Genomic DNA, 17,103 nt, shown 5'->3' with positions numbered 1-17,103 from the left:
AACCATACCAGGCCGCATGCCCTCAACATTGGGATTGTGCTTTGGAGTACCCCCAAAGCACCTTGTCCCTATGTTGATGAGGACAAGGGCCTCATCCCCACAACCCTGGTCATTGGTTGTGGGGGTCTGCAGGCGGGGGGCTTATCGGAATCTGGAAGCCCCCTTTAACAAGGGGACCCCCAGATCCCAGCCTCCCCCTGTGTGATATGGTAAGGGGGTACAAAATTACCCCTACCATTTCACCAAACAAGTGTCAAATTTTTTTAAAATTACAAGAGACAGTTTTTGACAATTCCTTTTATTAAAGTCTTCTACTTTCCATCTTCTTCGGGTCTTCTTCCTTCTTGCGCAGGGTTTGCCTTAAAATCCATACCAGACCTGAAGGGCCTGGTATGGATTTTCAGGGGGACCCCCACTCCATCTTTTTTTTTTTTAAGCGCGGGGTTCCCCTTCATATCCATACCAGACCTGAAGGGTCTGGTATGCTCTTGGAGGCGAACCCATTCCATTTTTTTATTTAAAATGAAAGTCGCCTGGCCTGGGGGCGATGTTGTTTTGTAAGTCGCCACAACAAGTCGGCTGTGATTCATAATCAAGTCATGTCCAAGTTGTCTCCCAAAGTCATGCTGGAAGTCGTGTTGCCCCTGTGTGAATGGACTGTTAATGATACGGCGTGCGCTATTATCAATGGCATACTGTTGTGCTTATGCGTGCACCGGTTCACATGCTCAATTAATAATTTATCTGGCGCAGCGCATTCATCTTAGTAAATGACCCCCTATGTCTTGTTTACCTTTCTTGATGCTTTGCACATTTTCAAGTTCATATAACAAGCCTGTTTTTGCAGGCTCTGAATTTTTTTTTCTTATGGCAACATCACTGTTTAGATGACCAAAACTTTTATTGTAGTCACATTCACACCAGCTGTCCTAATGCCACGTACACACGACCAGACTTTCCGTCAGAAAAGGTCAGACGGAATCATTTCATCGGATATACCGATCATGTGTGGGCTTCAGCTGACTTTTTTTTTCAAAAAGTCTGACAGACCTAGAAATAGAACAAGTTTTAAATCTTTTTCCGATGGAATCAATTCCTATCAGGAAAACCGTTCGTCTGTATGCTAGTCCGTCGTATTTGTGACTGGAGTTCTGCCACTGGGGGGCCCTCCTACCCTCTCCTTTTGCTACAGTGGAGAGCCCTTCCTGCCCACTCATTCTGCCACTGTGGAGGGCACTTCCCACTCCTTCCACCACTGTGGGGGGCCCTGCCCACTCCTTCCGCCGCTGTTGGGGGAAGCCTAGACCTTGGCTCACAGAACTTCTTCTCTCTCTTCAAATCAAAATGATTTTGCACAGGGGGGATTACAAAATACTAAATTAAATGTAGGTGTTTAGTCTGTTTGCATTAAAAAATATACATTTAAGGCCGGGTTCACATATGTGTGAATTGGATGTGTTTTTCCCTGAATCCAATTCGCATGACAGGCGAGTGTGACCAGCTCTCTATAGAGCCGGTTCACACAGGCCTGGGATGGCTGCAGTCCACATTCCAAAAGCGTCCTGGCTGTGTTTGAGTCCAGTTCAGGTGCAAATTCAGGCAGAAATTGGAACCTGATGCGCACCTGAACTGTTGAACAGAAACACACCAGGCCCCATGCACGGCTAGACATATGTGAACACAGCCAAATGATGTAAAATGAATGCAGAGCTGCATTCATTTGTGCAGTGGCGGAACTACCAGGGTTGCAGCAGTCGTATTTGTGACTGGGCCCTGGAGTTCTGCCACTGGGGGGCCTTCCTACTCTCTCCTTTTGCTATGGTGGAGAGACCTTCCTGCCCACTCATTCTGCCACTGTGGAGGGCACTTCCCACTCATTCCACCACTGTGGGGGGCCCTGCCCACTCCTTCCGCCGCTGTTGGGGGGAGCCCGCCCGGAAAGGGTTGCCCATGGGGGGTGCCAAGTGCCAGCCGCTGCCTATTTCTGCAGTTGCATAAACTGACATTAGGAGGTAGAGCAAACTGGAGCAGTGAGTCAACTGAGGAGCTGACTGCCAGTAGAGTCAAGGGGAGGAGTTGTCCACTTTGCATGGAGACCCCGTGTCAGGAGGGGAATCACTGGAGGCACCGGAAGAGAACGGAGAGGCATAGGCACACTGAACATGGAGGGGGGATGACTGACACAGAGCAGGTGAGTTCCAGTGTCACTGATATCATCCCTCCACTACCCTCTCTCTGCCACTGATCCCATCACCATCCCTCTGCCACTGATCCAATCCCTCTGTCACTGATCCCTCTGTCACTGATATGATCCCTCTGTCACTGATCCCTCTACCACTGATCCCATCCCTCTGCCACTGATCCCTCTACCACTGATCACCATCTCTCTGACACTGATCCTATCACTCTGTCACTAATTCCTCTGTCACTGAACCCATCCCTCTGCCACTGATCCCACTGCTCTGCCACTGATCCCTCTGTCACTGAACCCATCCCTCTGCTACTGATCCCATCCCTCTGCCACTGATCCCTCTGTCACTGATCCCATTCCTCTGCCATTGATCCCTCTGTCACTGAACTCTCTGCCACTGATTTAATCACTCTGCCACTGATCCCTCTGTCACTGGTCCCATCCCTCTGATACTGATCCCCCGCTCACTGCTACCATCCCTCTGCCACTAAACCCATCCCTCTGCTACTGATCCCTCTGTCACTGATCCCTCTGTCACTGATCCCTCTCTTGCTGATCCCATCCCTCTGCCACTGATCCCATCCCTCTACCACTGATCCCAACCCTCTGTCACTGATCCCATCCCTCTGCCACTGATCCCTCTGTTATGGATCCGATCCCTCTGCCACTGATCCATCCCTCTGTCACTAATCCCATCCCTCTACCACTGATCTCTCTATCACTGATCTCTCTGCCACTGATCCCATCACTCTGCCACTGACCTCATCTCTCTGTCACTGATTCCTCTGTCACTGGTCCCATCCCTCTGACACCGATCCCTCTGTCACTAATACCATACCTCTGCCACTGATCCCATCACTCTGCCACTGATCCCCTCTGTCACTGGTCCCATCCCTCTGATACTGATCCCTCTCTCACTGCCACCATCCCTCTGCCACTAAACCCATCCCTCTGCTTCTGATCCCTCTGTCACTGATCCCATCCCTCTGTCACTGATCCCTCTGTCACTGATCCCTCTCTTACTGATCCCATTCCTCTGCCACTGATCCCATCCCTCTGTCACTGATCCCATCCCTCTGCCACTGATCCCTCTGTTATGGATCCGATCCTTCTGCCACTGATCCATCCCTCTGTCACTGATCCCATCCCTCTACCACTGATCCCTCTATCACTGATCTCTCTGCCACTGATCCCATCACTCTGCCACTGACCTTATCCCTCTGTCACTGATTCCTCTGTCACTGGTCCCATCCCTCTGACACTGATCCCTCTGTCACTAATACCATACCTCTGCCACTAAACCCATCCCTCTGCCACTGATCCCTCTGTCTCTGATTCCATCCCTCTGCCACTGATCCCATTCCTCTGTCACTGATCCCTCTGTCACTGATCCCATCCCTCTGCCACTAATCCCATCACACTGACACTGATCTCTCTGTCACTGAACCCATCCCTCTGACACTGATCCGATCCCTCTACCACTGATCCCTCTATCACTGATCTCTCTGCTACTGATCCCATTTCTCTGCCATTGATCCCTCTGTTACTGGTCCCATCCTTCTGCCACTGATCCCCCTATCACTGGTCCCATCCTTCTGACACCGATCCCTCTCTCACTGATATCATCCCTCTGCCACTAAACCCATCCCTCTGCCACTAAACCCATCCCTCTGCCACTGATCCCTCTGTCACTGATCCCATCCCTCTGCCACTGATACCTCTGTCACTGATCCCTCTGTTACTGATCCCATCCCTCTGTCACTGATCCCATCCCACTACCACTGATCCCTCTTTCACTGATCCAAAGTGACTCTGTACAAGTGACCCTGTGGTATGTCCAGAGTTCCACCCTCTCTATTTGTCCTAATAACAATTTTTGCTGGCACAGAATGCAATGGTAAATATATTTTATTTTTCACATTTGTCACCAGAACAGGTATACGGGGGAATATCCCAATGCGAGCACTTGTTCAGGTGACAACTGTCTAAGAAAGGACTTTGGAGACATTTCCTCTCACTTTTTCTTATGTCTTTTGGACAGGATATGAAGGAAAATCTTTCCAACTGTAAAAAGAAAATTTGATCAAGCCCAGGGAATATCCAAATAAATCTTGGGGGATCGGAAAGGAATTGTTTTCCCTTGCTGGAGCAAATTTGATCATGTTTTTTTTTTTTTTTTTACTTTCTCTGGATCAACTGTGGGTGTATGATAGTGTATATGGAGGTTGTGTGTGTTTTGTTTTTGTTTTTTTTTTGCTTTTTGTTGAACTGGATGGACCTGTCTTTTTTCAGCCAGATTAACTATGTAACTATGTAACAAAGGCAGCATATTACATGTTTTTAGATGCTCTCGCTGTTCAATTACTTCCCTCAATAAAAACAGTTGCATTTGGATAGTCACATATTACCATACATTCTAACATTTTAGGACTTGCATTTTAACCACTTGACCACTGGGCACTTAAACACCCTTAATAACCATACCAATTTTCAGCTTTTGGTGCTCTCGCATTTTGAATGACAATTACTCAGTCATGCAACACTGTACCTATTTGAAATTTTTGTCCTTTTTTCACACAAATAGAGCTTTCTTTTGGTGGTATTTAATCACCGCTGGGTTTTTTACTTTTGGCGCTATAAAAGAAAAAAGACCAAAAAATTCTGTAAAAACTTAATTTTTCTTTGTTTCTGTTATACAATTTAGCAAATTGGTAATTTTTCTTCATATATTTTGGCCAAAATTTATACCACTACATATCTTTGGTAAAAATAACCCAAATCGGTATATATTATTTGGTCTTTGTGAAAGTTATAGAGTCCACAAGCTATGGTGAAAATCTCTGAAAATTGATCACACCTGAAGTACTGACGGCCTATCTAATTTCTTGAGACCCTAACAAGCCAGGAAAGTACAAATACCCCCCAAATTACCCCTTTTTGGAACGTAGACATTCCAAGGTATTTAGTAAGAGGCATGGTGAGTATTTTGAAGTTGTAATTTTTTCCCACAATTCTTTGCAAAATCAAGATTTTCTTTTCTTTTTTCACAAAATTGTTGTATTAGCAGGTTATTTCTCACACACAGCATATGCATACCACAAATTACACCCCAAAACACATTCTACTACTGCTCCTGAGTATGGCGATACCACATGTGTGAGACTTTTACATAGCGTGGCCACATACAGAGGCCCAACATGCAGGGAGCGCCATCAGGTTTTCTTGGAGCATAAATTACACATATTATTTCTTGACTACCTCTTAAATTTTTGAAGGCCCTGGAGAACCAGAACAATGGAAACGCCCCAAAAATGACCCAATTTTGGAAAGAAAACAACCTAATGTATAATCTATGAGGCATATTGAGTCTTTTGAACATGTCATTTTTTTTTTTCTACAAGTTTTTGGAAAATGTGTAAAGAAAATGAGAACACATTTTTTTTACACAACGTTGTCAATTTACACAATATTTCTAACACATAACAGGTACATACCAAAAATGACACCCCAAAATAGATTCTCCTACTCCTCTTGAGTATGGCGATACCACATGTGTGAGACTTTTCCACAGCGTGGCCACATACAGAGGACCATTATGCAGGGAGCGCCATCAGGTGTTCTTGGAGCATAAATTACACATGTAATTTCTTGACTACCTCTTACATTTTTAAGGCCCTGGAGAACCAGAACAATGGAAATACCCCAAAAATGACCCAATTTTGGAAAGAAGACAACCCAATGTATAATCTATGAGGCATATTGAGTCTTTTGAACATGTCATTTTTTTTTTTCTACAAGTTTTTGTAAAATGTGTAAAGAAAATGAGAACGCATTTTTTTTTACACAACGTTGTCCATTTACACAATATTTCTAACACACAACAGGTACATACCAAAAATTACACCCCAAAATAGATTCTCCTACTCCTCTTGAGTATGGCGATACCACATGTGTGAGACTTTTCCACAGCGTGGCCACATACAGAGGACCATTATGCAGGGAGCACCATCAGGTGTTCTAGGGACATAAGTTTCAAATCTAATTTGACTACCTATTACACTTTTGTGAGGCACTGTAGTGGCATGAATGTGGCATGGATGAGCATGAATGGGGATGGATGAGCTGTGGATGGGGATGGCTGAGCCTGAATGAGTATGGCTGGGTACGGCTGAGTATATATGGGATGGCTGGGAATGGCTGAGTATGGCTTGGTATGACTGAGCACGATTGAGTATGGCTGGGTATGGCTGAGGGAGGCTGGGTATGGGTGGGTATGACTGAGTACGATTGAGTATAGCTGAGTACGGCTGGGTATGACTGAGTAGGATTGAGTACGGCTGGGTATGACTAAGTACGATTGGGTATGGCTGGGTCCAGCTGGGTATGGCTGTGTAAGGCTGCGTACGGCTGAGTATGGCTGGCTACAGCTAATTATGGATGGGGTGGATGGGATGGCTGAGCATGGATGGATGAATGGATTACTATTGGTGAGGATGGATGAGTATGGATGAAGGTATGCAGAGTATGGATGGGTGAGCATGGATGGGTATGCAGAGTATGGATGAATAAGAATGCAGAGAATGCATGAATAGGTATGCAGAGTATGGATGGGTATGCAGAGTATGGATGGGTATGGATGGGTATGCAGAGTATGGATGAGTATGGATGGGTATGCAGAGTATGGATGGGTATGCAGAGTATGGATGGGTATGGCTGGGTATGCAGAGTATGGCTGGGTATGGCTGGGTATGCAGAGCATGGATGGTTATGCAGAGCATGAATGGTTATGCAGAGCATGGTTGGGTATGCAGAGTATGGATGGGTACGCAGAGCATGCAGAGTATGGATGGGTACGCAGAGCATGCAGAGAATGGATGGGTACACAGAGCATGCAGAAAATAGATGGGTATGCAGAGCATGCAGAGTATAGATGGGTATGCGTATGCAGAGCATGCAGAGTATGGCTGGGTATGCAGAGCATGCAGAGTATGGCTGGTTATGCAGAGTATGGATAGGTGAGCATGGATGGATGGATCAACGGATCTGTCACTGAACAGCGCTGTAGGCACTACACATGCAGCCCACAGTGCTGCTACCACCGATTTCTCCCCTCTCCGCTCACAGTGGACGGAGAGGGGAGAGAGGAACCAGAAATCACGCTGGGTTGTTTACATGGGATCGCTCCGTCATTTGACGGAGCACTCACATGGTAAACGGCCACGATCAGTGGCCGTTCACCGTTATCCGTGATGCGCCAGGTCCTCTGGACCTGGTGGTCACAGAAGTTCTCGGGTGCGCGCCCCAGGGGATGCGCGAGAGCGGAATTCTGGGAGGATGTCACAGTACGTCCTCCCAGAGTTAAGCAACCGCCCTGTAGCCATCATTCGGCTATAGGCCGGTTGCTAAGCGGTTAATATGTAGCAGTCTCCCCAACTTCCAAGGGCCCCAGAGCCAGTGAGGACTGACATTCCTCCTCAGGGAGCAGGTTACTAGGCATAGTGGGTGTGGTGCAAAGTGAAATGTTTGGCGCCAGTTACTTTTTGTAAAAAATGATCAAAGAGTATTTTATTTCTCTTAACAGGAATGGTGGGAGAGAGGGTTAGGGCTCAGGACACCCTTAGGCAAATGCAATAGCAATTAGGCAAACTCCATAGACAAAAATAGAACTAGGCAGACAGCAATACAGATAAAGGTCCTGTAAGCTGTATGCAGCAATCTGTATCTTGCAACTGCTGTCTCCTATAACAACAACTTATCTCAGAGTATCGTTCGCTAGATCTTCCAGTTTAACTCATAGTATCTCCCTCTAGATCTTCCAGCTTAACTCACAGTATCCCCCTGTAGATCTTCCAGCTTAACTCACTGAATCCCACTGTAGATCCCACCAAAAGAAAGCTCTATTTGTGTGAAAATAATTATAAAAATTTCACATGGGTACAGTTTAGCATGAACGCACAATTGTCATTCAAATTTTGATAGCGCTGAAAGTTGAAAATTGACCTGGGCAGTAAGGGGGTAAAAGTGCACAGTAGGCAAGTGGTTAAAATGTAGATTTTGGAATTTTTTGTAAAAATGTGCTTACACATAGCGAAAAGAAAGAGAAATTTGACAGTGTCAGTTTACTAGACTTTTATAAGATTTATCTTAAAAAGAAAAATATACGGCGCTTCACAATCACACCTTATTCATGTCATTGGTTCAAATTTATGAGCAACTATTTTCAAGGATGACGCACACAAAGGGCAAAATTAGAACCAAAGTGTCTGATGAGCACCTTGAGAATTCATTGAGAATTGACACTAGATCCATCCAACCAGATACTGATGCGTTCTTTTATCAATAACAATGTCAAATATCGCACTAGTTTTATGTTGCCATCGTTTACTTTTATCATAAAAATTATACACAAAAAAATAGGTTTTATTACTTATTACTTGTGATCTGCCCAACTTTTTCTGCCCATTGGCTATCCTAATTGTTAGTGTATTTTATGTGTGGCATAATTCCTCTCCTTCCAGTATGGCCCAGGAAGGTCAAAAGGTTGGACACCCCTGGTTTAGCGAATGATGAATCCATGTAGAGCAATGTTATATTTTTGGAAAATTTATTTTTTAGAGGCTTGTAGACAAAAACAAAAAGATAGACAATTGAGTAGGAAAGAAGCACTAACGTTTTCAGTTCCCAAAGAAACACACTGCAAAGTAGAGGCATATGGGAACTTTGGAAATGCACCTGATTTGTAGAGTTCTGTATTATTATATGCATATGGATAGAGGCTTTTGTGTGCAGTGAGCTGTTTTTCTATCTAGTATATAAGTTAATTGTGAATGGCAAAGCAACTCAGAAGCAACTTGATGCAACAACTTGAGCAACTGACAGGTAACTCAAAATCAAGTCAAAGCAATTTAGAAGGATCTGAATAACATACTGCATTTGAATGGCTTCAGAGTCTGATGCCTGTTTACAAAAGCCCTAGGATCTCACTTGCACCATACTGCACTGCTGTGCAATGCATGCGTTTTTTCACATTGAGATGTGTTGCAGCTTGCTGTCTTAGCCCATTCAGATTTAATGGGCTACAGAACATCTTAATATATGCAAAATATTGCAGCCTGCATTTTTTCACAGGGCACCACACAAAACACCATGCTTTCTGATGCCTTCTGATGCCGTGGAGGTATGTTGGGTTTCCATTCAGAATGAAAGGCATCACAGTACCCAAAGGTATGGTGCACTAAATAGAAACGTGCTCTTTGGGATTTTATGAGACCACTGCAATCCCACTAACTTCTTCTACTTTGTGTCTTCGGTTGAGATGTATTCTTATTTTTTTTTTTAAATGTGTTGTACTGTACTGAATGCTGTTGAAATTTACTGAATCCAAACAATACAACGCAATCTCCTGTGCTCAAGGGCTTAGTCTATAAGTAAGTGGTGTAGCCAACCCTTCGGATAGAGTGTGGAATGTGAAAGGTCTTGCTGCCCTCCTCAGAACAATAAGCATCTTTAGAACTGAAACATATAGAGAGAAAAGGAGGGTGCATCGACCTTGTGCATTACCAAAAATGAAATGTATTAAAAAATGTAACAGCAAGAGTAATACTCACAAACAAACGTTATAAAAAAGGCTTGTCAGTGCTCCAGCAAGTGAAGCCGTGTCTCTAGCTACTACTGCTGCTGTGGCTTCAATGAAGAGGGTCCTCCCTTGTAATGCGTAAGCCATTTGTGGTGCCATCTGGTCCTCCCTAACACCCGGTCCAGGTTGCAGGTGTCTAGAGACACAGCTCCACTTGCTGGAGCACTGACAAGCCTTTTTATAAATGTTCATTTGTGGGTATTGCTCTTGTTGTTACATTTTTTCTCGTTCAAAAATGGTTTCGTTGGGTTCTGGCAGGATTTTAATGCCCTGGCTAATAGTGTGTGAGGTTTATTCGCATTGATATAGAAATTGTGTTGTGATCTCTTGATGGTTTTATCCACTGCTTCAGTAAGGAATAGATCAAATTCCAATTTAGCTTTGTCAAGATTTATTTTAGATAAAGAAGAAGGGTTATTTTGGAATGCTGTGTGACATTTATTGAAATTTGTTTCTAAAGTCTGACAAAGGATTTTCCGCTCTCTGTTGAATATGTTTGCTTGCTGTAGACATATGCCACGCAGAACAGGTTTGTGTGCTTCCCATAATGTAGTCAGAGAGACGTCAGGTGTGGAGTTATATTTTATATAATCTTTGAGTGCAATTTCAATATTATTTTTATGAGCTGGATTTTTGAGTAGGAAATCTCTTAATATCCATGTTGGATCTTTTTTTTTGGGAATTATAGAGGCAACAGTAATGTAGCCTGCACTATGATCGGACCATGGGATGGGAATAATTTTTGTAGATATTATTTCTGGAATTAGCCCTATGGACATAATCATATGGTCTATCCTAGAGAATGAGCGATGAGGGAACGAGTAATGTGTGTATTGTCTCTTGGTTGGATTCAATTCTCTCCAAGTATCTACTAGGTTATGTTTTGTAATTAGTTTTGATAAGAGTTGTTTGTCTGCTGTATGTGACTGTGGGATTGGTGATTTATCCAAAAATGGGAATATGGTCTGATTAGAATCTCCACATAGAATTGTAGTACCTATTTTGTGGTGTTCTATAGTTTGAAATAAATGAGAAAGAAAAGAAATAGGATTTTTGTTAGGAGCGTAGTATGATGTAATGGTGATAGCGGTATCAAGTAGGTGTCCTTTAAGAATCAAGTAACGACCTTCTGGATCCTTGATTTCCTTCATTAGTGAAAATGGTGTATTGCGATGGAAAGCTATAAGCACGCCTCGTTTTTTAGAGGCCGAAGCTGTGTATACTTGGGGGTAGTCTTTACTGAAAAATTTGGGAGTGGATTGTGACGCAAAATGAGTCTCTTGGAGGCAATCTATATGTGCTTTCTGGGATGAAAATGTGCGGAAGGCTTTAGTGCGTTTGTGTGGAACGTTTAGTCCCTGAGTATTTAATGATATGATGTTTAATGGGGCCATGGAGTTGGGAAAAGTAAATATGTGTTGGTGTTTATGTTAGAACGTGAGTCATATAAGAAATTATTTGTCTCCAGAGTATAGGGGTGGAGGGAAAGGAGATAATGACTGAAAAAGAAAATACAATTAATATACAATATTGAAATATATCTTAACATATCTATGTTCTTAATGTGTCCGTTGGGAGGAGAAAATCTCTCCCTCCAAGGGTACATGAGCCACTGTCAACTGCCCGGTGTGCACCGAGCTGCTGAGGATAGCAAGAGAGGGTGCAAGGAACTTCCCTGCAGGACATCAAGAGCCAATCATATAATTTCATTTTTCAAGCAAAAAATAAAAATGTAAGATTAAGGCAACCTCAGAAACAAAGAAGAGAAGAGAGAGAAAAAAAAGTTTTATAATAAGGTGCCTAAATTATTAGGAACATTTCTTAAATAAGATTATGATAAAAATATTGATTGGAAGTCAGAGAAAAAACTCGGCAGTAGCCATTCTGTTGAAAAGGCAAGATAGTAGCCTCAGTACAAGTGTTTATCAGTCCATAGTGTCAGCCAGATCTGGAGGTGGAGATTGTATGCGACTTCTTTTCTGTGGATTGTAGTCTTCTTCTCTTCTGGAAGCAGAGGAGGGAGTATCAGCATATGAGGATGATTTTTGGCGAGTGTCCGCAGCATCTCTTGATGTGTTTATCATCCCTAGTTTCTGTAAAGTAGTTTGCAGGTCCTTAGCTGTTCGGCACATATATTTGCGACTTTGGAAAGTAAAACGCACTGAGAAAGGAAAGCCCCATTGGTAGATTATGTCATTTCGCTGTAATATTTGCAGTAGTGGTTTCAGGGTTCTTCTTTTGTTGACTGTAATCTGTGAGAGGTCTGTGAATAATTGATACCCTGGAAAATTAGGGGATCTTTATTTCTAGCTGTATTTAGCAATAGTTCCTTAGTGCGGTAGAAATGCAATTTTGCGATAATGTCACGGGGAGGACCATCTATTTTCTTTGTTGCTAGGGCTCTATGAACCCGGTCCATTTCAAGACGCTCTAGTGGGATAGCTGGTTGTAATTCTTGAAAAAGTGCAGTAATAGCACCGTTTAAATCAGTCACAGATTCGGGTATTCCTCTAATACGTATATTGGAGCGTCTTGCACGATTTTCAAAATCCTCCAATTTGGATTGTAATATGTCATTTTCCTCTTTAAGAAAATCAATTTCTGAGGCAATATTAGATGTATAATTTTCCAGATCGTCTGCTCTAATTTCCAGTGCTGATGTACGCTGACCAAGTATTCTAATTTCTTTGGTAAGGCTTGTGGTGATGATATCTGCAGTGGTTTTTAGTGATTTTTGAAGCAGATTTTCTATTTGTTTCAGCGTTACAGGAGGGGATAAGTCTTTTTGTGTGGAAAGTTCTAAATTCTCCAGAACTGACATATTTTTCTCAGGTATTTGGTTAGAGAGACTATGTGCTTTTAATGAGAGAACATCTTTATGTAAAGCAGCAGTAGGGGCTGTCTGTTTGTTCTCCTCACTGTGTCTCCCCTCAGAGGGGGAGGGTTTCAGTGCTATACTGCTGTGTGTGTGAGGCGGCGCTTTCTTGTTCATTTTCTGCCTCATGAGTCTCCTCTGACCCCCCCAAATGTCACTAATGCAAGGTAGGGATATTTATCTACTGTTTGGTATGATATATATGCGGAGGGTCAAGTTACCTCCGCCGTTATATGGCTCGGTTGTCCTGCTGAGAATGGAGCTCTAAGCCAGCATTACCTTTCGGGTAGGCTCCGCCTTCTCCCTCTCTGTTGTTACATTTTTTAATACATTTTTTTTTTGGTAAAGCACAAGGATGGTGAGCCCTCCTTTTCTTTCTATATGAAATGTACTAAATAAAAAATGCTTTCTTCTCTTTAGGGTGCTATTGTAAACTCTCTTATATTTCTGTCTAGGTGTGACAGGTACCATGCACATTTACATGCTCAAAAGTCTTCTAGTATAACATTTCCTGGGCTTTTCCACACCCAGGGAGCCTTAGGTGCCGCATACAGTTGCCCATACCAGTGAATGGATGTACACAATCATATACTTGTAAGCGCCAATGGCTACTGCATTGTTGTTTATCAATACACATACAGTATATATGCCTGAACGTAAAGGTGACGCATGCAGGGAAACATGCTATACAAGCATGTGCAGGTAAACACTGATGCAGAAGCCATTGGCTTTTACTACCATTGCATACTACCATATAATTATATAGGCAGCTTTATGCAACACCCAAGGCTCCCCAGGTGTGATAAAGCACAGATATGCTAGAAGATTTTAGACTCTGTACGTTTCCGTGTCTATATGGCCTTAAAGAAACATCTGTATCACTCACTGTCCACCCAGACATAAATGTAACAAAGTTAATATGAATATGAAAGCTCCCTAAAGACAGGTGAACATTTTTAAGTTTCTAGTTAGAACATTCTGAGACTCAGCTTATTAAATTTTAACTATTGTATTAATGAAAAGAAAAAACAATGCAGGGATTATTTACAGAAACAATTTTACAACACATAGTAAAATACATGGTACTAAAATTACTTGAGGAAGTTGCCTTGTCTTTAGTACAGGCAGAGTGCAATTCATTTTCGCAGTAAGTCCAATATGATATATCAGAGTCACTGGCTGTCATAAATTACTTATCATTCCTTCATATTTTCGATGGTAAATGAGAGCCTAGAACTGCAAATTTTGCAATACTTTCTAGTATCTGGAAATGGCGTTCACAAAATTAATAAAACCAATACAAGTGTTGTGGGGTGTTGGAGGGGTGATGAAGTGTTTTATTATGCAGACACTTAATGACAATTATTCTAAATATATTTATATACACCTCTTCAAAATGGTGGTAGACTAGGATAGATGGATTACTCCATGTACCATTCACAACTGTATGTATATGCCAACAGGAAGATTGGTTACGCTTACCACAATTGGTGGACACACACACCATGTAGTGGTGGGTCAAACGAGCATTTAGACCATCCAATCCAGCCGGTCTTTTATGGGAGACAGGGTGTGAGAGTATGCCATCTTAGGTAGTAAACCGTGGATGACTGGCACCAAAAAAGCTCCAACAGGTAAACGTACCTATATGAGAAATCGATCTCCAGCTGGAAAGGTCTGTGGTACTCCTAGTGACATCCAATCGGGAATTTCAAATCATGGAAAAAAAATGTAAGAAAAGGGCTTCCACATGGTGCATGAATCCGAGTAAATAAGTGGTATTTTATTTAAAAATTAAATAAAAATGTACAATCACCAATCATGGTAAGTACATAAAGGGATCACATAAAAAATATGGCGTGGTGTCAAAAGCACAATGAGCTAGCAACCCGACATGTTTCGGACCATAGTCCATCTACTGGGACATATGGCCCATTGTTTGCTACCACGCTAATATAGTAATGTTTGAATAGATTGCAAGCAGATCAGCTGTGTTCTGCTGACAGCAGGAAACTCTGATAGCCAATCACAAGTTTTCCTGTGTGTCAGCGCCTCCTCAGTGTGTGGTTTACTGCTGTAAGCCAATCAGGATGTAAAGTGTCATATCTCCATGGTCACGTGATGGCGCCAGAGCCACTGGCGTCATTGTGCATTGGTTATTTGCGCTCCAGGCCTCGTTTTTATTTCCCCAACAGGGAAGGATGCTATTGGCTGGGGAGGTCTGGGATGGAGTAACCACCCCTCCCATCTCCAGATCGACAACACCGTCATCGCTCTTCGGTAATGCGATCCAAGCCTCACAATGATTCAAGCACTGGCAAGAAGGCTCTGTGAATGAATACATACAGTTGTGAATGGTACATGGAGTAATCCATCTATCCTAGTCTACCACCATTTTGAAGAGGCGTCACTCCTAATTTCTTCTAATAGGACTATTTATCTTTTAAGTGAGGAAGACTTTTATATACATTGTTTGTTCTTCATGGACTGTTATTTGTTTGACATTTTTTTATTTTTTTTTGCATATCCACATATTGCTGTTTTTAATTCATTATTAGATACTTATGTAACACTGACCTCCACAAGTGTTTCTGGGTCTCCTTTCAGAAACACTCACATATATCTGTAGCACATTTATATTATTTGGTATGTATACATCTGTTGCTGGTTTTTTATTAATCAGTAGACACTAGTTCATCCCTGGGGGTTGCTCCTGGGATCCTTACATATTTTCTCACAAGTGCTGCATTTATTCCTTCTTATAAATAAACCAATGAGTGTGTCAAACATGTGAAAAAACAATATTATAACCAAGTAAATAAATGCAGCATATGAACATTAAAGTGCTTCCAAGTGCTCAATATATGAATTAGTGCAAAAATTGAAATAAAGTCTGCATCCCTAATGCAGATTATGCGTAAAGTGGTTATAAACGCAGAAGATATTTTATCTTAATGCATTATATGCATTAAGATAAAAAAGCCTTCTGTATGCAGAAGTCCCCCTCAGCCCCCCTAATACTTTCCTGAGCCCATCTCGATCTAGCAATGTTGTATGAGAGACTCGGCTGTCCAGAACTCTCCCTCCACATTTGCTGAGATGGCAGCGGAACGCCATTGGCTCCAAGAGGAGGAAGGGCCGAGCCACAGCTCTGTGACTGAAAAGCAAGCTGCTTGCTGTGGGGGCACTCAACGGGAGGGAGGGACCCAAGAAGAGGGGTATCTGGGCTGCTCTGTGCTAAACTACTTCACAGAGCAGGTAAGTATAAAATATTTGTTATTAAAAAAAAAAGAGAGAGACTTTATTATCACTTTAAGAAGTGCTCTCCATGTGAACCTTTCACCTCTCCTTTTAGGTGCTCTCTCACCTTAAGTATCTGACCTCCATAGTACCTGACATTTATAGGTTTATTTATGAATATTTAATATTACAACATATTGGTGCAATACATTTATGCTTATATGTTATTGAACAGAATGAAATTACAGTTTGTTAGATATGGAATACAATGTGGATCTTATGTGTTTCTCATATGTGTTTCTCACTTAGGAGAGCTAATGTATTCAAAGATGTCTATTCCTGAGATGTTCTGCAGACAGTTTACTCCAGGCCATTTTAGGAAAGGACCTAACTATAAATCTTTTGATTACCTGTTAGTGGAGATGTGTTTTTTTTGAAACTTCTGCATTCCACCAAATTTTCTCTACTTTGTGTCTTAAGCCGAGCTGTGTTCTTATGGAGTTTTTATGAAATGCGTCACCTTCTCTGGGTGCCCACTACAGACATGAGATTTAATTCTGACCATTTTTGTCACCAACTTTCATTTTAGGAAAATGAGGGTGGCATAGTGCTCAATATGACTTCCCCATTATTGCCACACAGTTTGGGGTTCATCAGACTGTTATATTCTTAATATCTAAATTTTAATTTGGTCCCATGAGTATATAACTGAGGTTATGAAATCCCCTGTAATGTTGTGTATATGTAAGGTCTTTTGAGCTAATGACTTACAGATGTAATATTTGAACTGAGTTCTCAATTTCAAGAAGTTGTCAAGATATTTTGATTGATAGTCTAAGTTTATATTTCATAAAGGTATTCCTATGTAACAGATATCTTGTTTGAGAAACTGGGTGTTTATATAATTGTTCTGAGCCAAGCTGTCTCTCAAACTCCCTTCTTGCTCTTTCTTTAATTAGTCTTGCTGTTCATATTACATTCCTACTCTTAGCTCCCACCCTTAGAGGGGAGTGAAAGGGAGATGATGAGGGGAGTAATATGGGAGTGTGTATTTTTAGGCGGCTTTCAAACAAAGAAGCTGAGTTTATTTAAAGGGAAGATACAGGCCTAGACGGTCACTTTTCCTATATTTGTAACATATCTACAGAAACCCAACATACA

Source organism: Lithobates pipiens, unplaced genomic scaffold (assembly GCF_037356315.1).
Source record: "Lithobates pipiens isolate NorthernLeopardFrog02 unplaced genomic scaffold, aLitPip1_a1.2 Scaffold_18, whole genome shotgun sequence".
In the NCBI taxonomy this organism is placed as follows: Eukaryota; Metazoa; Chordata; class Amphibia; order Anura; family Ranidae; genus Lithobates; species Lithobates pipiens.
The sequence above is the reverse complement of the archived record's forward strand: the minus strand, read 5'-3'. Positions refer to the sequence as shown.